Here is a 23,583-nt window from a genome sequence, read left to right as displayed (position 1 = left end):
AGGTGCATATGTATATACCACAGAGCTGTAACCACTTTTATATGTCATTTTATGTCTCCCATAGTTGTATTGCAATAGACGAACCCCTGATGAAGGCAGTTTTGCAGAAACGCGCGTAGTTCACATCTACCGCATTGCCCCCATCAACTATACATCAACCGTATTTTCAACTTTATCTTATCAAATTTTTGCAGTGTTTTATGAATTTGATGAATTTTTTTTCTATGTTTGATACATGTGGTCTATTTTCCTTGTTAATATTTATTAGCATTGTATATTCTCTCTAGTTTTTTAGAAAAAATTAAATTAATTTAATGGATAAATCTAAGAAAAATATATTTAAAAAAAGATGAAAATAAATTAAATCATTTATACATATTTCATAACAAATGTGCATTCTTTATCTATGTGTAGAGCATAGCCAGTGGTTACATCCATTTGTACACCTAGAATGTTTTGACATATTTTATTGAAGCTTGCTATGATTTCTTTACCCACCGAGATGAATGTATGATATTGTTCTGCATTCTGACCATCAATTGTTCTTTTTGATATTAATAGTTGGACCACTCCTCTACACTACCTGTACGTTAGTTTTTTAATGAAGAAGAATTATTTCCAACAGATAGCATCAGATGGCTGGTGCTTACTTCACTACATTCCCACAGAGTTACTTTCGAATAAGTAATCATACTTGTGCTGTAACAAAATCAAAATGCCTCACAGGTTATGACTTTTTGAAACACAGTAAATCCCCTCCAAGGACAATGAGGAGTTTGCTGAGTCAAGCAACTTTCCTTTCCTCTCATAGATGCTAATGAACCCAGGGAGCATTGGTTTTGGTTGAGACACAAGCAGAATGCTGGGTGGTCACGTTGTTAATGTAAGCATTAGGGTTGATAGGAGGAATAAGATTCTATACTCTTATGGCAAAATTGGTGCGTCCCTTTTTCTTGTTGCAAAACCTAGTTATGTAGTGTGAGAGGAGAATGAAGAAAGGGACAGGAAGAGTAACACACAATTCCAGAATTTATGGCGTCTTCTGTAGCGAGAAGGCCTTTCTAAGATGTAATCAAATCCAAAGTGGAGCCTTTGGTATGGGTAGGTTTAAGGCTGTGTTTAGGTAGGTAATTTCCAGAGATGAATGATGAAAGCAGTCATTGGGGTTGTCCAAAGTAAAAGGTTAAAATCTCAATGAAAGATATTATAGTTTACCCAGATTTCAGTATTAGTGAATCAAGATCTTGGTTGATAATAATGTCAGCCATGTTCAGCTTGTGTTTTATTTCTGATCTACGGTTATGTAGAATGCAGTGACGTGCTGAAATTAAGTAGTGATGATCAAAGGGTCCAAGGGTTCAGTTGGGAATTGCAATTATGGTCCTGTTGACCATTGCCTTTTCTGAGAGCGACTTTGGTTTGGTTTTAGATCAACATAGAAGGTTATTGTTGGCCACCATATTGATCGCAAAGTTGTGTGTCTGACATAGCCAGCCAGCAGGTTATATCTTTCTGTGGGAGAACTGGTCAGAGCTTATCTGGATGAGGTTTATGTTTGCTCCTTGACAAAGTAGGTCAGGACTGCTCCTTTCGAAGGTGGAGTGAAAGAGAGTTAACCAGAGCAGTGAACAAACCTCTGAAGTGTAACTGATTGAAACAAGAGTGTGGGGAATCTCCAGATCAGTTGCAAACATGCCCTGTGAAATAGATGTGAGTTTTACTCCAGTTAGAAGTGACGTGCTGGGTTGATGGAGTAATGGGATATGGGTGGAGACTGCACTAATAGACCTACTGGATGGTATATTATGTGGGCGGGTCGGATAGGGAATAGGATGAGAAAAGATATCCATGTGCAGCAACAAAAGGGAGTCACCTTGCAAGAAAGTGATGAGTGAGACATTATTGGTACAGAGAATGAGAGTTATCAATGAGAGTCCATAGTGAGATCTGATTTGCACAGAGGTGGACTGGTAGGAGTGGGGGAGAGAGGAGATTCTCAGTGTAATAGGCCAGTAGGTTGGTTGGTGAGTTGCTTACTTGTAGCACATTTGGATTTGGCCTCATCTATGCAGGATAGACCTTTAGTGAGGGACGTACAGGGGCAGTTCGGTTGCAGTTTGACAGTGGCAGCGGCCCAGAAATTAAAGCAAGCAAGCATTCTGTACACTGAGAGTGTTGCTGGGAAGGCTCACTGATTCAGAAGCAAGCAAGTAGACCTATGTCCAGAGAGTTTTGTGGGTAAGGTTCCCTGAGTCAGACTGGGGCGTAAGCCCAGGATCTGGAACATAGGATTGATGTGAGGAGAGAGGGGTTGTTGTAGAGCCGGGGTGACTCTCACTTGACACTGTAGGAACTTTTAGAAGGTTAAACCAATGTGAAGTCAAGGTACCTTTCAAGACGCTATGATTTGCCTCATTCCGAAAGATAATAAGGACCCTTCTTTTTGTAAGAATTACCGCCCCATTTCCCTTGCTAATACGGATTATAAAATATTTGCCAAATTACTTGCTCTACGTATTGATCCCATTTTACCGAAACTCATAGGCCCTGAACAATCAGGTTTTGTTAAGGGACGTTTGTCCTCTGACAACTCCAGAGTTTTCTTTAATGTACTTAGTAAGGCTTCTTCCCTAAAATACACGCTTGCGGCCATCACATTAGATGCCGAAAAGGCATTTGAGAGGATCAGTTGGGACTTTATGTTTCATGCCCTCACTTGGATTGGCTTTCCCCCTAAATTAATTTCCATTATCTCCCTTTTGTATTCCGGCCCTAGAGCTTCTATCTTTGCCAATGGGAAAATTTCTGATTATTTCTCCCTTTCCAGAGGTGTCCGACAAGGGTGTCCCTTATCTCCCCTATTGTTTATTGTGGCATTGGAACCATTTCTTACCAAACTACGACAGGACACCCAAATCACTGGTTTCAACCTATCAAGTCAAATTGTCTGTCTATGCAGACGATATCCTTTTCTATTGTTCCAATCCTGAGTCCACTTTACCTGGCTTTTTACTTCAAGTTGACACCTTCTCGCAAGTCTCGGGCTATCGCCTCAATCGTGATAAATGTGAAGTCTTACCCCTCAATGTCTTATGTCAACGTCATTACTTCGACCACACTGGTTTCTCCTGGCAGTCGACTAAGGTAAAATATTTAGGATTATGGTTTTCCTCTTCTATCTCAGACACTTTGAAGGCTAATTTCGAATATATTACAAAGAATTTAACTGATTCTATTACCAGATGGCATCCCCTCTTTTTTCATGGTGGGGCCGTTTGGATTCCATCAAAATGATGTTAGCTCCTATCGTCCTATACTCACTTTCCATGATTTCTGTCCGCATACCTTGTTATTATTTTAAACGGTTAGACTCACTCTTAATTAAATTTCTCTGGAGAAATAAGCCTCCGCGGATCGCCTTGTCTTCCCTTAAAAAAGATAAAATGTTTGGGGGTCTTAAATTTCCGGACTTTAAATCATACCATTATTCTTTTATCCTCAAACAAGCCTCTCGTTGGCTTTCCACAGAAGTTCCCACTTATCCTCCTGTTTGGTTATCTTTGGAGAAATCTCTTATTTCACCGTTTGATTTTCCGGAGACTCTTGCCTTTTCTGCTAACGCTTCTTTCTTGAAATCTCCTGTCATTGCTCATACCCGTCATCTTTTAACCCCCCTTTTATCCTCCTCTTATCCCTCTCTTGCTTCTTTGTCCCACCAACCCATCAGGCATAATAAATTACTTCGCATTAAAAACCGTTCTTTTTACTGGAAATCTTGGAAATCCAGGGGTTTATCTTGGATTTCCCAACTCCTGCTCAATAACGTTCCTCTACCTTTTGCTGATCTTCAAACTCAATTTCTTCTTCCCACTTCCTTTAGAAAACAATATGACCTTTTAATACCAGCTCTTCACCATTATCTTCAATCTCTTCCTTCTTTCTCTGAGGTGCCCTCCTCTTACTCTACTATTGGCCCGCTTTTGGAGGCCTCTCCATCCGCTTCTCGGATTTACAAATGTCTTATAACTCCTTCTGAGCGACTCAAATCGAAGACTGAATTGGCCTGGGAACGGGATTTGTCAATATCTTGGCCTGTCTCTTTATGGGATAAGCTGTGGTTAAAAATACATAAAACGTCCAGAGCTGCTAATACTACCCAAACTCTTTACTTCGTATACCAACGTTTATTACTAACCCCGCAGAAACTGGCATCATTTTCCAATGACCTCTCACCTAAGTGTTGGTCCTGTCCTTGCCAGACTACAGATTTACTCCATATGTTGTTTCATTGTCCCAATATCGCTTCCTTTTGGCAATTTGTTTGGTCCCGCATGCACAATATATTTGGTTTCACACTCCCTTTCTCCCTCTCCAATGTCCTTTTGGGTTCCTTGTCTACTGATTTGTCTCGTTCCCCTTCTCACTTTAAGTTGTTTGATTTATTTTTGGCTATAGCCTTTCACTGATTACCTCCAATTGGAAAGACTCCACAAAAATCAGTTATTCAGCTTGGTGGAATGCTATTTGCTTCCATCATAGACTTGATACCAATTATGTTACCCCCGTTTCCTTAGCTGTAAAAGGGGATTTATTATGGATTCCTCTTACTACTTACCTCTCCAAGCTCTCTTCCCCTCCTCCCGCTACTATTGTTACTCACCAAAATCCATCTGATGATGTTCATAAACCGCCATGACTTTTCTCGTTTGTCTTTTTCCTTCGATTTACTTAGTTTTATAATTATTTGTTATTCGCTGTCTATTTTATATTATTTATTTAATTTTACTATTTGCATACAATGTTTTACTCTACGAATTTGCCATATTTAGCTTACTTTTTGTTTTGTTCTCTTCCCCCCATTGTTTCCCTTTCCATGATTTAGATATAGGTGTTTATTGATTCCGTTTTATTGTAACTTCTCAAATTATATTTTTGTCTTTTTCATATGCCTTTCATTGATTGAGTGTACTGTATTATGTTTTTATTCTATGTTTTGGTTTCAATAAACTTGAACTTAATAAAAAAAATGTGAAGGCAATCAGTAAAAGCAGAGATGAAATTCTGAGCATTATTCATGTTATCAAGATGACTCGCTGAGTCAGAGAGCTGCTTTAGCTCAGAGTTTGGGGCAGTGAGTTCAACTGAAGAAAAAAGTGTATATTGAGTGTGGCTCTCCATTTGTGGGGGGTTGAGTGGCTCTTGCGTCCAGGGTGTGTGTGAAATAGGTTTGAAGCTCATGTGTTAGTGTTTCGGGTGTGACATTTTCAGAACATTGAGAAGAGTTGTGAAAAAACAATTGAATAAAATCAGATTAACAACGGTAGACTAAATTATGACCCTCCCACTATTGTAAATTAAAATAGTGATTGAATTCATTGAAAGACTGGGACGGAGATATTTTTAGTTTGGGGCCTTATGGAATGTTTGGGGGTACAGGCAACATTAAATTCCTTGAGAAAATTGTCAAGCCTAGAGGATATTAAGTGTGATGAAAATCATGTTTATATTTAGCTTTTCAAATCGACCACAATGGCATTGGTCAGCAGTGAGTGTTTCAGTGGATTCTTCCATAGTTTGGTGTTTGAGTTTTTTTGCAGATGCTTTAGAAAAACTCTGTGGGTAGCGTTGTAAGCCCCCCAAACAAAGGGCACACTCAGAAAGTTTTCCTTGGCCCCAAGGGGAACTTGCTTATTGCGCCCACCTTTGGAAGGAGGAAAAAAGTCAGGTGTCTCTCACTCTTCGCTTTAACTAGTTAGGCTCATATAGATTTAGAGTGCTATGAGTCAGCTAATGCTACCAAAGAAGGTTTTATTTGCATGAGTTATTCGTAGTTCCGTGGACTCTTTCCCTGACTCCTGAAAGTAGTAGATACACCCAGCAGTTGGTATTTACAATAATTAGATATTTATTATGTATGGTCAGTACATAAACCTTGTGTATTAGAGTGATGAAAATTATTGTAATTTCAGCAGCCAGAGTAAAAAACAAAACAGGATGACTATTAGAAACATTTTATATTGCATGTACCTACTGTCTGCAATGATTAGCCTTACCTCGCTACAACATGTATATCTATATTATTAGCAGTGTCCTAATTGTGGGGTTGGCTCCCACTACCTTATGCCAAGCCACATAGTGTGCCTGAATACCTCTCAAAAGCTCTGAGGCTTGCAGTCGGATTGGCTCTCTGTCATTCTCCTCAAGCAACCAGTAATCATGTCTGCCCATCTGAAATTCTAAGGCCTCTTTATACCTTTCTGCGCAATGATTCTCTATGGAGAGGGGAGGGGGAGTTGCTGTGCAGTCTCTTGCACATTTATCACGGTGTGAACAATGGCTCAGAGACTTTTCAGAAAGTAAACAATTGTATCAAAACATGCTTCCTTCCACATTAGCACAGTGCAGAGTTGGACGACCTTGTAATGGTGCTCACTATATGTAGCTGTAAGGACAGCAGAATCGAAGTTTCCTCCTTGGTTCATTTATATTTTTTTTGTTAGAGTGACTATGTCAACTTGATTGTAATATATTGATCTTGCTCACTGTTAGCTATTAGCACCATTCAAAGCATTGGTGTTCTAGGCCCTAAGCCTTCACGCGCACAGTCTACAGAGTAAGTGCGCTCATATTCACCATACAATTAGGCCCGATTTGTATGTAACATGCACATCATCAAAAAAAACCTTGTTACATACATCACCCTAGCCTTGCTCAATGATCAACATATAATCTGTCTTGTATACATAATTAGTACATTATACTGAGAAGCATTGTGTTAGATTATTAAGACATTCTAATGTATCTAAATATGTCATTTACACTAAGTGTATATAATACATTTGTATTGCAATGGAAAGGCTCTTTGAGCGAAAGAATAGCACAGTGGGTTTATATAAGTATTCAGTTCTTCAGACCACTTTTCCTCATGATGCTTTTCTTCAGTTGTCAAGGAGAGAAGTGTTGAGTTTCAATCTTCATATATCTTGTGGAAGATAACTCTTGTTCCGCAGAGCTTGAATTCTCAAGAGATTAGTGCACTTTTGAAGCGGGTTCTAAGCAAACCCATGTTTTCAGTTTCAATTTACCCACAATTTGAAAACCTTGGGCCTGATTGACCAAAGTAATTGACACTATTTATTAATTTTACACTTCTGAGTATATTTACATTTCTGTATTCACAAACTGCACTTTTGTAGTAACTTAGCTGAATAACCTTACTGAGTATACTCATCTAAAAATTCTAATGACTATATCACGTTATGCCTGGAAATTAACACACGTGTAAGGTTTGTAGCATTTTAATTGTAGAAATGCGGTTCATTACCACTTTTGTTCTTCAATAAAGGCTTAAAATGGAGAAATCATGCTTCAAACTCGGGTTTACTCCTCATTATCAGAACTGGGCACTGTTCCTATTGTTGATGCTTATGTAATGTTCTTTCCGTATTTGATATATGTGGACCCCAATCAGCATTCTATATGTAAAAGGATATCGGTTTGTGATTTTCCACAGTGAGATGATGGTCATCATTACACATCAAGGCATGCATTTTTAGTTCCATATTTTTTACAGTATCGCTGTTTCATTCTTCGAGAAGGGATGTCATCTAAATAAAATGAAAAGTGTGTGAAATTTGGACAGTTATCCATGAAACTAAGATTGGTGATTTGATAACTTGACTTCTGAGATCTGATGATCTAGCGCCTCCAGTGGATACAATCTTGAAGCGGAGTGGCAACCATTTAGTGATAAGATACTTTTATGGTAACTAGGGGCCGCATTTATCATGCATTTTACCAGTCACAAACTGCCAGATTCTGCAAATGCATTTTGGTATGTATGAATTTCAATTTGCGATTCAGTAACATGTTACCGAATTCGCAATTTGGAATTAGGAATACATACCGATTCGGAAGGGCCGTGTTTAGGGCGCCCCTTCCTAATACCGAATCGCAGTGGCATGTAAGAATGTTTTGCAACTGAAATGAGATCACAAGCTCCTACTTCAGGAGGTGGTAACCCATTAGCAAATGGGAAGGGGTCACCTTCCCTTTTGGGAATGATAGCAGAAATTTTTTTTTCAGAGCTCTTAAAAATAGAAAAGAAAACTTTGCATTTTTAAAAAAAAACGCAACTTGTTTTCCTTTAAGAAAAACTGGCTACGTTTAAAAAAAATGATTTCTTTATTTAAAAGCAATCACGGACATGGTGGTCTGCTGACCCCAGCAGGCCACCATCCCCGTGATTTTAGCGATTCCTTTTGGGTCGCAATTTGTGACCTACCTCGTTAACATTCACGAGGTAGGTCGGTTTGTGACCCACTAGGAATCGTTAAATGAAAGTCATGAAGTTTCATACATTAGGAATAGCAATTATCTAATTGCGATTCTCGAAGAATCGCAATTAGGTAATCGCTATTTGCAATAATTATACTTGGTGCCCTATGTATTTTAGTTTGATTATTTAGCTTTATAAAAAATATAGCTGGATTCTTCACTTCTGGAACTTGTTTTTCATGCACTATCTACATAATAATGACCATTAATTATTAACCAACCTGTTAGGAAAATTAATGGTAATGCAAGCCAGATAGGGGACCAAGGTATACAAGTCCATGGTGGTCTAGTATTTTTTTTATACTCTCTTTATATTTGCCTATTTTCTTTTGTAAGAAAGATTTGTTATACATTTAATTTCTTTGAGCAGACAGACTTTCCACTATCAAATCATTTACAGAAATAGTCTTTCATTGTGATAATTCTGTAGTCCAAACCTTGGGATTTACAATCACTGGAATATTCAAAAGTTTCATTTGATAAATTTCCTGTTTGCACACGTGGCACAGAATGTTGCATTATCAATAATTCTTTCAGTACTTTCCGCTTGTTGATCTGTACTTTGTAGTGGTTGCTCTTGATTTCTATGAGGGGAATCTGGCTTGGGCTTGTTTTGTGACAGAATTGTTAGTTGCACAGTCAATGGTGGTTTCAGAAATTGCACTGGTCTGCTGTAAAGGATAGATCACATGATATAGTTTCACTTTGTTTACTAAAACCAGCCTTCTCGTTCTCCCAGGTCATGGTGGTAATATCACAGTTCTTACTCCTTTCATTCCTAGCAGTAATATGGGATCTCAGTAAATGAGTCCAAACTCATCCTTCATTCCCATTCCCAATGCCACAAGCCTCCAACTTTAGTAACCAGTGGTAATAGGATACATCGTTGGAGCTGAAGTCTGACTTAGACTATATCAGCTATTCATGCGGATCCTCCCATCCTGGAGTATCTGGTACATACATTTTGGCTCTGAAGAGCATCTCATAAGGGGTGCAGTTGGATAATATACATCGTGACATATTATTTATTGCTGTCTGTGCACCTATCAGGTTTTAAAGCCATGACCCACCATTGTCTGAGACGTTCTCAGTCAAGGCTTCTTTAAACATACTGCTTGCTCTCTCCATAACCCTGTTTAAACTAGAGGTAAAAGCTGGCCCATGGTCAGAATGAAATGTAGAAACTTTAAACATTGCTACTAAGCCTAGTAACCAGGTACGTCCCGGTGAAAGATTTTACATTTTGACGTAATCTTTTAAGTCCCAGTCAACCGCAGAACCAAGGCTCCCAGAACATCAGGTTAGGCACCTAAAGACCGAGAGAGTGTCAGGCAGAGGCCAACAGCAAGTTCTTCCAGGAAAAGGCCTCTTGCCGATTGCGTCTCCCTGTAGCCCTAATGTAGGCCAGCCAACTACCCCTTGGAGTACATATCCTTGTCTTGTGTACAAGATAACGCAGATCCAGTCTCTTAGGGCTCCTCTCAGCTCACAGACAGCGATCCAGTCTGCATCATTTTGCTTACACTTTATGTCTGTATTATAATTGGCATGGTGCCGACCTTGCATTTCCCTGTTATCCATGTTTGTCACTGTGTCTTTTTCCAGTTCCACTGAAGTTGCATTACTGTTTGTATATATGGCCCACAAACCAGCCATGCAGGGAAGGACCTGACTGACAGCACCATGTATGCACTGACTCCTTGCCTGCTGGCCAACAATAATGCATGTATACAGACAAATACATTTTTTTATTTCTTCCTGAGCAAAGTGCAGGGTTCTGTGTGTTTCTTTCATTGTTCCTGGAAGGGTGCAAAACTATTTATTTCCTTAACAAAATGGTGTCAGAAGTGGGATGGCGTGAAATGACACACAACACACGTAAGTGAATACCTTACCGCTGCGGCCTTTCAACGCTTATAGCTGATAAGGAAATAGGGGATTGATGTATACCTAAATAGAAGGAAGTGAAACAGGGTACTGAGAATTAGCTAAGTTACTTTGTGTCAGGAATATTACCCTGACAGTGGTTTATCCTTACAAAGGATTATAAATCCATGCAGAAGAGCCGTGCCAGGAGGGGTTTATTTTCCCAGAAGTAAGTGGAACATCTGATTGGCAGGTTGCACAGGGACAGAGGGAAATGATTTGGAAATATTGATCAATGACTGTACTTTAAGAGGACTAATGATGCTAATGTGCAGACATGTTTGCTACATTTGCATAATGACTGTTGCATAACATTGTTTCCTGGTAGGAGACCTTTTTGTGATTATTTTTCAGCATGTAAGTACACATTGTGAGCTAAAAAACACACTTTATGGGAGTGGGTCTAACAGGAAAACCTTAGTAAGCCCACTAGAAAGTTGTTTTAAAAAAAAGCTGTCAGGAGAGAAAAGTTTAAAAATCCTCATCAGATAGCCCTGCAGATAAGGGTAACAATGTGAATTGTATAAAATATATATGGGAAATGTAGCTGTTACAAAGTCTAGACATATAAAACTTCAATTACTGTATGCCCCGCAGTGATGAAAAATCAAATTAAACCTAGAGGCAGCATTCCATATAAAAGAAGAATGGACTTTGCCTACATTGTTCTATGGTTCTGAGGAAATATTTTGTGTTTGTGTAACGACATGATGGATTAAAGCAGGGTTGTTCATGTTTTATGCACCTTTTGTAAATGTTATCACACAACCTGTAAAGCGCTCTGATATCTTCGGGTCTAGCTAGCGCTATAAAAAACTCGATATAATATAATAATAACAGAGTTATGTTAAAACAAACTTTACCAGTAAAAACTCACTCAATAGCAGAGAAGTAGGCCTCTTAGGGAAAAACAAATTTGTGTATTTCACACCAGCAGGACATGTAAAACGTATCAATAGATGCCCCACCTTTGCTTGTGCAAATGGCACAATAAAGTGCTGCGGCCCGCTGGTGGCATTTAATTTACAGGCCCTGGGCATATGGTATAGCACTTTGAAATTTCAAGTAAACTAAACATGTCAATAGTGTATGCGCCATGTAAAAGTGTTCATAAAAATAGGAAAGATAAGTTGAATTTATCCTTGAGATGGTGTATATTTGCTTCTCCTTAGATAGATGATAGTAAATATTAAAGGGAATCACAATATATGAGTGATTGGTGGCTGCAGGAGGGTGAACTGCTAAAAAGAGAGCCCTCCTTTTATCACACTGCAAACAATAGATTGTGACTGTTTTTTAATGCCTGGTTTGTAATATAATGAACTGAGTTAATTCCCAACAACAGCAAGAGAGCTTTAACAGCTGCTGAGCTGTCCAAAGGCGCACTTCTGTGCAGAGGGAGGTAATGAGTTTTTTGTCGCCCTTTTTGGGTTTAAGTGAGGACATTACGGGCTGGGCAGGACCAAATCACATTCTATAAATCTGCACTGGCAGCCAGGCATCTGGGACAGCTTGCATCTGCTAGGGAGAAGAACCGGTTTATTTGGGCCAGGGTGATGTATGCTTGCTGCAACATGAAGAATTTTACGTTTTTAAAGAGGGAGTTACGTGATACCAGTTGTGTGAACTGCAAGGCTATTTCCCATTCTTTATCATGTAGTGCTTGCTGAAAACTTTCCTCCCACCTATGCCGTAGGGTATCTAGGGGTAGAATAATTAATTTGCGTATGGATTTATACAGCCAGGTAATAAGATGACGGCTGGGGCTCATCATAAGAAAAGTATTCAATACAGAATGCATTGTGGTTCTGTCACTGTGGCATTCCACAGGGTATGGTATGTGTGGGTGAGCCGACGGTGAAAGAAGAATTGCCCTAGGGGTAAATGATAGCCTGTGACTTGCTGATCAAATGAGAGAAATTGGCCATTGAGGTAAAGATCCCCTGCTGTGTGGATTGAGCTTTCTATCCAGGGGGCTAAGCTGACTCAGTGAATTTAGGAAGACCAACTAGGGGAAAGCCCTTATATCTGGTCCCAAGGCTGCGCCTGCCATCCAGTAAGTATGTTCTAGATGGACTTTGAACGTTTCCGTAATCTCTGCTTGTGTGCATACGGTTGTGCCATCTGCCCTGGCAAGGTACAAAATGGGTGGAATCTAAATTTTCCTCTTTAATATCCATGCTAGGAACTTCCCTGCCTTATCCCCCTCTCTATACAGCCACTGCCTATATTTCCTGAAAGCTTCTCCAGTCTGTCCCAGACCTCCACCACAAATAGTTTTGTTTCTTCTGCGTCCAGTTTTGCCCCTAGTGATTCATTTTCATATTTCTGTTGTGTTGCCAACATTCCCTTCTGTGCTGTCAGCTCCCTCTGTAATTGCCTTTTTACCCCATAAGTTATATTCATATATTTCCCTCTGATTACAGCCTTCCTAGCTTTCTTTCTGTTGCCCTGGAATCTGCTCTGCCCCAGTTACTTTCCATAGAACCAGTGAGGGCTGTCGTTAAGGCCTCCTTACACAGCACATTGGACAACACCTCCGGGGAGAGCCTGCAAGTGAGGTCTGTCCATAGGTCACCTCCTGCCAAATTCAAGCACCAGCAGGGAATTGTCAGAAGGAAAGCGGCCTAGATGGACCGCTGCCTTCAGCCCGCTTGGGAGAATTTCTGCCAGAATAGGTGAGGCAGCATCAGAAAGGTGAGGCAGCATCAGAAAGAGTAGGTATTGGTCCCAGGTACCCACTGTGCTCTCACTTAAATTTTCCCAAAAACGCGTACAGAATCCCAGGTTCCTGCTTAAAAAAATGTTTTCTGTTTCAGAAAGCAATCACAGGGATGGTGGTCTGCTGTTCCTTGCAGGCCTTCATCTCTGTGATTGTAGCCAATCACAGAGGTGGCAACTTGTGATGTTCCTAATCTGCAGATCAGAAAGGGACAGTGAATTTCACATCCAGTGATTGGATGTGAGTGTGGCAAACATAGTGCGCAACAGACCCACCCAACCGCTGAAGGAGCAAGAAGTGCTGGGTGCCGTGGGGGCACCCGACCAGCAGCTGCCGCCAGCAGTAAATAGAGGGTTAGAGTCCCACACGGCAACTATCCTGGCAGTCATCAGAGACACCAAAGAGTTGTTGGAAAGGAAAATTAAAATGTTGGCCCTTAATGTGAACCTCCTTAGAGAGGACCACAGAAAGCTGGTCGACAGGGTGGCGGACGTTGAATCGACTCTGACACAAACTCACCCAAGGGAGTTGGAGCATGGCTCCCGCATTACGTAGTGGGAAAAAGAACTATCAGTGCTGCGGGGGGAGGGCAATGATGTAGAAGGTCACTCACGATGGAACAATGTTAGGATGGTGGGTCTGCTGGAGAGAGTGTAAGTCCTGTTAATGGAACTATTCCTTGATTACTGGTTTGCAATGGTGGTCCTGGAGGGGAAGTCTTCTACATGGCTCACAGTGGAGTAGGCTCACTGGGTGCCGGGTAAGCTGCTCGGTCCCAGGGCTCCTACCAGGCCCGTGGTGGCAAAACTACTAAACTACAGAGTTAGAGACACAATATTGCAAATGGCTAGGGAGCATGGGCCCTGTCGGGTGGTGGGGGGCAAAGTTAATATTTATCCAGACTAAACCACATTGGTGTAGAAGCAAAGGGAAAAGTTCTCGGCCGTCAAGAGGCACCTCATAAGCCTGGACATAAACTATGCTCTGTTTTTTCCTTCCAGGGTCCGTGTTACCTTTGACAGCGAAATTTACTTTTTCTTTATGCTGGCATTGACATTGGAGTGGCTGGAACAGCAAGTCATACAGCCCCAGAGGAGGCACAGGCAGGCCCATCAACATCGGGATGGAAGGAAGCTAAGCATCACTGCAGACCATGGAGGAGGTCATCTTTGGGGCTATCCAGGGACCAGGCAGAATCAGAGCGCGCAAAGATGGTGAATGCACTTCACCAGCAATGGAGCAGGTACACTGGTAACGGGTGAGAAGCTCCTTGGGGTAGCAAGCAGGACTCTGACAGGGAGTCATAGGGGGCAGCGGCTGAGGCGTAAGAGACCCTGCAGCTGGTGGTGACACCAACGACTTTGGGGGAAATCATTTGCAACTTGCCAGGGTTCTTGGTGGCTCCTGCGATTGGAGCCACCACCTAAATACAATTTATTGCGTATAGTTAGTTAAAACCATTTTAATTTTCCCTTAAAATCATCAACTTGACAAACATTCCTATTTACATTTTCAATATAAAAAACATCTAAAATCCAAGAGCAATATAAGCTATGTACTGGTTGGTGCAGGATACTAATCATCCTCAATTTCATAGTTAGAATTCATGTGCAAAAGTGCAAATATGCGTATCACTGCGAACGTGGAACTGTATAATGTCAGTGTAGCACTAACGCCATTTAGACGTGGAGAAAAATGTACAGCGTGCTTATTAATACCAGATAAAGGCCGTACTTCTACGCTGAGCCCTTTATAGCGACCACCAAGGTAAATATTATGCAAAGATTACTGATATGATGTGGCAGCCATATGATAACACACACTAAAATCAGCTTTATATTTTTCATTTTTGTAATAATGTGCTAACTTTTTTTTGTTTACATTTGTTTATTGGGTTTTAGCATTCCACATGACAAATTAACATAGTACAGGTATAGTATATAACCATGTGTACACACCAAAAGAAGGATAGTGAGAGATATTTGAATTTACAAAAGCTTTTCGTACAATGCCTAATTAACATTTCTCAATGGTACATTTTGGGTGCTACCTTCTTGGTAGGTCCGTTTACTTTGTAAATACATGTACAAGAGCATGGTTGGGTTAAGTTTCCCATGGTCATGGAGGTATATCTATCCCCAAATGAGCGTATGGGTGCTATGTAGAGTAATATGCGATAATGTGCTGAATTGTTGCAAGAATTTAGTTGCCCTACATGAAGTCTGCAACGCCTAGCTGTTTAATAATGCCATTACGGCTGGTTGGCATGATCTAAATTGAAGAGAACAGAAAGCATGGAGTAGAAAATGACGTCTTAAATTGTTCACAGCTGGGCAAATACACAAAAGGTGTATGAATGTTTCTTCCGCCTGTTTGCATAGTCTGCAGAGGGTGGTCAACCATGTTTGTTTCCATGTTGGGACCAGGTCTTTTGAGCAAAAGGCTCCCAGTCGAATCAAAATTAGAAAATGCTGTACAGATGTAGTTATGTGTTGAACATGGTACGGCTGTGGTGTTTGGATCTCTTATGAAGATAAAACCATCCAGACGTGCTTTTTCTTTGTTAGGGCAGCTTTATCCATTAGCCAGGCTTTTTGTTTTGCAGCATTGTTTGCTATTTTTTTTAACGTTGAGAAGCTATAGTTTGTTTCCCAGGCTTCGTGCAGATTTAGCATAGTTAGCACACGTTCCAGTGCTGTTGGCAAGTCTTTCTTCTCTTTTGGCTGGTTCTTCAGTTCCGTCTAGCAATGCCCAATCAAGGACTCTTCTTGGGCTGCTCTTAGTTTCCAGCACAATTTTATTATCGCTGTTTGCCTTATCTGGATTTGGTTTGATAACCCTAACACCAGGCACACTTGTGCTTGAGATATAAATTGCGTAATCCGAAAGACTAGTTTAAAGAGGCTTGATTGATGGAGATTCAGAAACTTTGCATCTTGGCCCTTAAGTAATTCGGAGCCGTAAGTTAGAGTAGGAAGGAACTTGGCAGCAATAACTTTTAATAAATGGGAGTATGATGGACACTTTAGTTTCTGCTTTAGATTATTTAGTGCGAAGCGTAATTCGTTTGCCTGTGCTTTTCTTTTAATTCGATGTTTTTTGAGTGTGAATCTTAAATCAGCCACTACTCCCAGGTATTTGTAGGATGCTCTATGCGGTTCCCGGCTGCGTACCACTTATACTTTTTAGGTCTCGCCTGTCGATGCGCATGCGCATCGAGCAAGCGAGACTATAGGGGCTCATCCAGACTTTATCTAACTTGCAAGGAATCGTGGCGATTCCTTGCAGTGCCCGTGACTTTTAAGCTCAATGCGCATGTGCATTGAGCTTAAAAGCGCGTGCACAGCCGCCCGCATTCCTCCGACACCTTTTGAAGTGAAGCTTAGCTTCACTTCAAAGGGCCGGCTTCTTCACACCCACATGCCGCTCTGCCCCGCTCCGCCCCCTCCCCTGAGTCATCCTGCCTGCCCAGACTTCTCCTCCCCCCCTCCGACGTTCCCCCCGCCCCCTCCCGCCACGCAATGCCGAGCTTGTTTTCTTTCTACCCCTTTCCCTAGTCTTTCTCTCGCTTTCCTTGTCTCACGCATCTCTCTCAATGTGTACCTCGTTACATCTATCCATGTCTCTCCCGCTCTCTTCCCATTTGTTCATATGTTGTCATCTGCCAATCTTTCTCCCTACCTCTTCATTCGTTTTCCGTACATTTAGCCCTCAAACCAAATTCCTGTCTACTCGTGCCACCTGCTTTTTATCTGTCAACCTCTCGCCCCACCTCTAGCTCGCTTTCTTCTTCTGTTTACCCCCTCCGTCCCCGTCTCTCTCCATCCGTCAACCCTCCCTCACCCGACCCTCCCTGCCCTCTCTATCCCTTCCGTGGCTTCCTTTCGCAGTTAATGATTGCGGTATTTTCCGCACCTTGGTTAGCCTCTGCTCCTGCTGTGTCTCTTACTGTGTGGATGCAGCTGTAATTATTCTCCAGGTTCACATCCCTCGAGACCTCTGGGTAAAAGTGCTGCCTATAAATAAATATTCGATGTCTCTGCAGCCCCTCTCCTTCCCGCTATACGCTTTGCAGGTTTCTCGCCGTCTCTCCGGATCTCTTTATCACATTCCGGTCCCTCTCCATATTGCTGCGTATTTTGTCCCTTCTGCCTTGCTCTGTCTTTTGTTCACCTTCTTCTCTCTTTTTGTTGGCTCTCTTGTTCAAAGTGGTTGTCTTGGGACGCTTTCTCAACTTCTACCTACCCACATTATGTCACGCTGTTCACACCCAGCTCCACAGTGCAATCAGTGAATGTCTGCAACCTACATTAGTTGAAGTTCGCTTGTAACGAATGTAAGTTTGTTCGTTGTAGGCACCGAGGCATAACGTGCTTTCTAAAGCAAACCGTTCGGCAGTTGTTGCATGAAATGAGCAGCAGCACATGCCATTGGTTACAATGTTAAATGCTTACTAGAGTAAGCATCGGTACTTGCCGGTAGTATGCCGGTACGGTCCCATCAAATGCATTGTTGCAGTGCTGAGAGATGCAGGTATTCTCCCTTGCAAGTTAAAAGAAGTGCAGAAGTACCGGACAGTACCTGTCCATTTAAAGCACTTACATTAGTAGTTTGAAACATCCAAACTGATTCATTCGGTTTCCGGGTAGCTACAACAACATGCATTTGCAATGCAATAGGTCTCGCAGTTGTTAGACTTTGAGCCATTGGCATTGTAAATGGCAATGTCTTTTATCTATGTGTTGGTTTTTAAAACGTTAAATAACACATAAATAAAAGGCAGTGCCATTTACAATGCCAATGGCTCAAACTCTAACGACTGCGAGACCTATTGCATTGCAAATGCTTGTTCCTATTGGGCCCGGTATTTGCTGAGAAACAGATGACCTTGGTTTTGTTGTAATTTAGTAATAGACCGAGCTCCTCTGTGTATTCCAACAGCTTCGTGATCAGGCGCTGTAAGCCTCCTGGAGTCTGGCTACATAGGACAATATCATCTGCGTACTGCAAGCTTCTTATTTGGCGGTTAGCTAGCTTCGGAGGGTCGCTTTGAACTTCTGTAAGCCTTTTATCTAGATTCTCGGTAAATATATTGAAAAGGCTTGAAGCTAGCACGCATCCCTGTTTTAAATGGAGGTACGTTGGTATCCTTGCTCTGGTTCTTTCCCCGTTTCCTAATTTTATCTGGACCCAAGTCGCTGAGTACATGTTGACTATGGCCCGTAGTAGTCGTGGCGGGATGCCCCATTTTGCCATCTTTTGGCACAGGAGTTCTCTGGGTACCATGTCGAATGCTGCTTTCAGAGCAACAAAACACGTGTACAGTTTGAAGGACTTTCGCTGCGTTTTTTCAACGAGGAGGTTCAGGGCTAGAAGGTTACACATTGTACTCGTGCCAGGCCTAAAACCTGTTTGAGAAATTGGAAGAATCTTGCTAGAGGTGACCCAAACTTCGAGCTCAATAAGAAGATTTGACGCATATATTTTGGCTTCTTCGTCAATGAGTGCGATTAATCTATAGTTTCCCGGGCCAGATCTGTTTCCAGCTTTGAATATCGGGTGGACAGCACTGCCTCTCCATGATGCGGGTATGATGTTTGATTGGAAAGCGTAATTATACAGTGGTGTAAAGTATTCCTCCCAGAAAGTTTTATCTTGTTTGAAGAGCTCGTTTGGCAGGCCGTTTGGGCCTGGTGCTCCACTAGATCTAAGTTTTTTTTTAGAACAGTCTCAACTTGGTAGATTCAAATCCAATTACCCTCGGACGAGGTTTCTGCATAGGCATTTTCCGATTGGTGCAAGGCGAGTTGGTGTTTGTCCATGGCTACATGTTTGACCCCCTTGTAATCTATTTTAACGTGATCATATGTCGAGACGAGCTTGGCTTGCTGATAGTTTTCCATAATTGCATGCTTGCTGTTTTGAGTTAAGTGGGCTATCCAATCTGCCTCTAGTCTATTTGCCTTGTGATGGCGGAAGGAGCCATTTGCTATATCGTTTATTTCTGCCCAGACCTTCTTGTTGTTATTTGATTTGCTTGTCTGCAGCAGCTTTAGCCAAGTTTATGTTTGTTGTGATCTCTTTGCAGTCCATACTTCCTGTTTGTATTTCTGCCTTAACTGATGGATTTGGGAATTTGCACCTTTGCTTGTTATTACGGCATTCCTGCATAGTTTCCTTATTTCTCTGGGGTTGTTCTACTGGATTTATTTTCATTATGCTTATGTGCTGAAAACTTGGAGATAAGCATCATCATCATTATAGTTTCCCAGTTTGTCCATGGTTGCTGCATAGTTTGTGCTTGTGTGTTCGCTGTTAGATTTTTGATGTAATTCATTAATTCACAAGCATTTTTTCCATTCCCCACAAGCCTTTTTAGATTGTACGGGCTAGGGACTTCTAGCAACTCATTACTTTAAGCCACTCTTGCGGTGTGGATGCGCAAGCCAATTGCCTCGGGGCTATGATCGCTCTCCAATCTATGAATAATCTGGTAACTGGAGATCATTGTAGTAGCTCTATGTCCACTATTGTGTAGTCTAGGACAGAGTTTACATACTTAGATATTCTAGTGGGTGCGGCTGGTTGGTCTTGTGGTATAAGTTTGTTTAAAGTTAGCATCCCTATTTCGGCTAATGATGAGGTGTAGAAATTGCCATAACGATAATTTTTGTGGTGATTCATAATTACAGAATGGATGCTTTTCCCTTTACATTTATTTGGTAGTTTTCCTTGGACTGTGTCCTTTAGTAATAAAAACATGTTGAACTCCCCTGACAGCATGATGCCTGCTTGCAGGAAGGTAGATTGCAATGATTTGTGCAGGGCTATTAAGGTCTGAATTTTCTCCAATTTTGCCTTTGATCCCGAATAAATGTACACATTACATATTAGTAGTGAATTTTTTTCATGTTTGCTCTACAATTCATTCAAAGGGTATTGCGATAGTGAGATTTTAATGCATTGGAACCAAGTTTGGTGGTGTTAGGGTAAATTGATAGGCCACCAGATGCTTTACCTGATGCTTTTCCCTTGGTGGCATATAGGTGGTATTCTTTAAAGACGTTAATCGGTGTCGGTGCCATAGACCAGGTTACCTGGAAGAGTAAGATCACAAATTTTCTAAGAAAAATTAAGAGGTCTGCCTCCTCCGTTTTGATGCCGATGCCATTGATGTTCCAAGAGCACAATTTTAAGTTACTTACTCATGCCTCGCATATTTTGGTCTCGATGCCCCGAGTAGTTGAAAAAAGAACTTTGACAGGCTGCTCCAGGTGCTGCCTGGTGCATGATGCGTAGATTGGACCAGCTCTCCAGGGCACTGTCAATGGGTCCTACAGCCCCATGGAGTGATCCGCTGTTACCATTCTGGGTTCTGTTGTTGGACACAGCAGGCCAGGATACCATTCTGTTTCGATTGTTTTTATTTCAATTCCCCATTTTGCAAAAAGTTCTCTATGGCACCAGAATTCCATTGTAATTTTTGGATCACTCCAGGTTACCACCGTCATTTCTCTCTCTTTTGTGCTTGGGAGTGGTTTGAATTTTACTCTTTCAATGTGATTTGTATTTAGGTGTTTTAATGTTTCAATGGTACTTGTAAGCTTTAATTTTGAACTGCGGTTGATAATGTCATGACATCCTCTTGAGTTGTAATGGGGAGTCAATTCTAGTGTTAATGAACTTTCTGGAAATATTTGGCCCTCATTGCCTGATGGAATGTCGGCTCTGTGGTGATGTAATCCTGCAGAAGTTCACTGAACATATTTTCTCCTATGGACGGTTATCATTCAGGTGGAATTTGAAGGCCAGTCATTTTTGTCGCATCTCTTTTTGTTTTTTGGTCTCAATCTGATCGCCTGGTGTGAGAAACAAATCAGCATAATTTGCCGAAGATTGCGTCGTTTTAGGCGGTGGCTGAGTTTCAGCCAAACTTTTTCTGTTATGAATATTTGATTGTTTTGGGAAGTATTGAGATATGCTTGTTTATTCTAAACGGGAAACGTGTGATGAGGGCTCATCTCCTTTTTGGTCTTGGATAGAGAGGGATGATAACAAGTAGGCTTTGTGGCTGCTTGCCTTTGATGTTGTTGAGGCTGGCGGGAGTGTGGACTTTTCACAGTGATCAATTTGAGGTCTGGGTTCAGACATGCTTCCGGGGGAACATGCGTTGGCCTTGTTTCCCATGAACTCCTTTCCAAGGTCTGCCTCTTGCGAGTTCGCATGTTGTCCAAGTGTGGTTGGTGACTGTTATGTCTGATTTTGATAAATCTGTACTATGACTTCGCTCCTCTTCTGTTTGTTTAAGCCTTGATTTTCTTAGTCGCTTTCGCTCCCTTTTTGTTAATGGGTTGCTGGATTTTTGTTGCTGCGGGTTTAATACTGTTGCATCGAGCATCAAAGCGATGTGTTGTTGATTACTTTGCATGGGTGTCTTGTTCGAAGTTTCTGGCTGAGTGGCATTTGAGTCTGAATCTCTCAGGCTACCATCAATTTCGTCGGTGCTTTTCAGAGTGCCCGAAGGAGTAGTGGGATTTTGTTGACCAGAACCTGTTTTGGTGGAAACGCTAACAGCGCTGGCTAATGTAACGATATTCATTGGTCTTTTTAATTCTATCACAATATCTGTTAGAGTCGCCGGGATAGTCTTCAGTTGGTTCATACTGCTGGAACATTGACATTCATGATACGTTGTATGGGGGTCTTTTTGTACCCGCTCAATTGTGGAATTTAGTTCTTGAAGTCTTTTTTCTATGCCAGCTTCCTGTGTTAGCCCGAACAAACTTATTAAGAATTCCTCTGTTACCATTGACTCTTTTCTTTGCCTTGACAGTGTGAAAGTGGAGAATTGACTGGTTGGAACAGGGAAGGATTATGGCCAAGCCTCACAGACCCTGCCTGGTTGACATCCAGGACATTGGCAGTCGATCAGGTTTAAAACAGGTTTTATATGGTAGGGAGAATGACGTACCATAAATGGGGGGGGGGGCAGTTGTAAAACCGTGGCACAGTAAGGTAGACTGGGGTAGGAGTTGGGGAAAAGTTAAACGGTTCACTTTGTTTTCTGTTTTTAGGATACAGACGGGGAGGTCACCGAACTTTAAGTGGGGTAGCACGAGGGGCTGCATGTTCTGTCTCAATGTGAATAGGTGTGCATAATCTTACATTGTTGACGTGGAATGTCAATGTCCTGGGCTATAGAATTAGGCTTGGGTTGGTGGCTCACACTGAACTCAATGGATGTGGTATTTATTACAGAGACATACATGTGGGGGATTATGCATCAGCTTTAGAGCAAGGTAAATATAAGGTGGTGTGACATGCAGAATTTACTATTAGTTCCAGAGGGGTGCCAATAATGGTGAAGAAATCCCTCCTGCTCATGGTGATGAATTTGTGGACAGACAACCTTGGCCAGTATGTCGTGGTTCTTGATGACTGGGAGGGTGCAACATTGGTGCTTATAAATGTGTACGTCCCCCCCCTGGACTCCAGACAGACATTCTCCGATGATTGGGCTGCATTATAGCAGATGCCCCTCAGGAAACAACCTTCTTGAATGCAACTTTAATATGATCATGGACCCCCAGCTGGACTGGACCTACATTTGTCAGATATAGCAAGCCCATGTGGAGAAACTGAAAGTATTTGTCCAGGAGCTGGGCCTGTTGGATGTTTGGAGATCATTAAACGGGCAGGGGAGAGGGTATTCTTATTACTCTGGGGCTCGTAGCACTCAGTCCCAAATCAATAATTATTTTGCTCATATATTGATTTCCTCTGGAATGACTGAGGCAGCCTTTAAGGCGAGAAGAATTTCGGATCATTTCCCTGCTGGAAATTACCTTGGCAACCCCACACACAAGGGGTGGATGAGTGGCAGATGGCAGCATGGTGAGTGACTTCCCCTATGGATATGTCAAGGCTGACCAGGGTCATATATTTGCATTTTGCAGAAAAAGCTTAGTCAGTGGGCAGTGCAGCTTCCCTCTGGGAGGCCTATATGGTTACAATGCGGGGGAAATCATTTTGGGAGTAGTAGGGGATAAAGGAAAGAGGTAGCAGGATTGCTTGGCAACTGAGAGAGACTTCAGAATTCTGGGGGATAGGCATGCCCAGACCCAAAAAGAGGATCTCAGTCAGAAGCTGATGTGGAAGCAGGAGGAGTATCAAGCCTTGGCCGCCAGGTGAGCCTGGCTCGGCTGGGAGGGATTTATGAAGGGAGAGACAAGGTGGGCAAACATTTAGCGTGGCTGGCAGCAAGGGAAACAGAGAAGTCGCACATTAGCGAGATTGTGGACCAGACAGGGAATAAGATGCGGGGTGGTGACAGAATAGCATGGGTCATAGCTAACTACCCACAGTAATTTGTATTCAGAGTGGCTACGTATACATGGTTTGGAGCTGCGGGATTTTGTCAGGGACTGCCCCTGTAGGAAACTGGATCGAGAGAGGACAGTAGGGCTTGAAGAGGGTTTGTCAGAGGCGGAGATACATGCAGCACTCTCACAGCTGCAGACTGGGAAATCCCTGGGCCCTAATAGACTCCCAGTAGAGTTCCTGAGGAGGTTTGCTGTTAAAATTGCAGCCCACTGCGT

This window comes from Lissotriton helveticus, chromosome 8, assembly GCF_964261635.1.
Source record: "Lissotriton helveticus chromosome 8, aLisHel1.1, whole genome shotgun sequence".
Taxonomy (NCBI): Eukaryota; Metazoa; Chordata; class Amphibia; order Caudata; family Salamandridae; genus Lissotriton; species Lissotriton helveticus.
Note: the sequence above shows the minus strand (reverse complement) of the source record.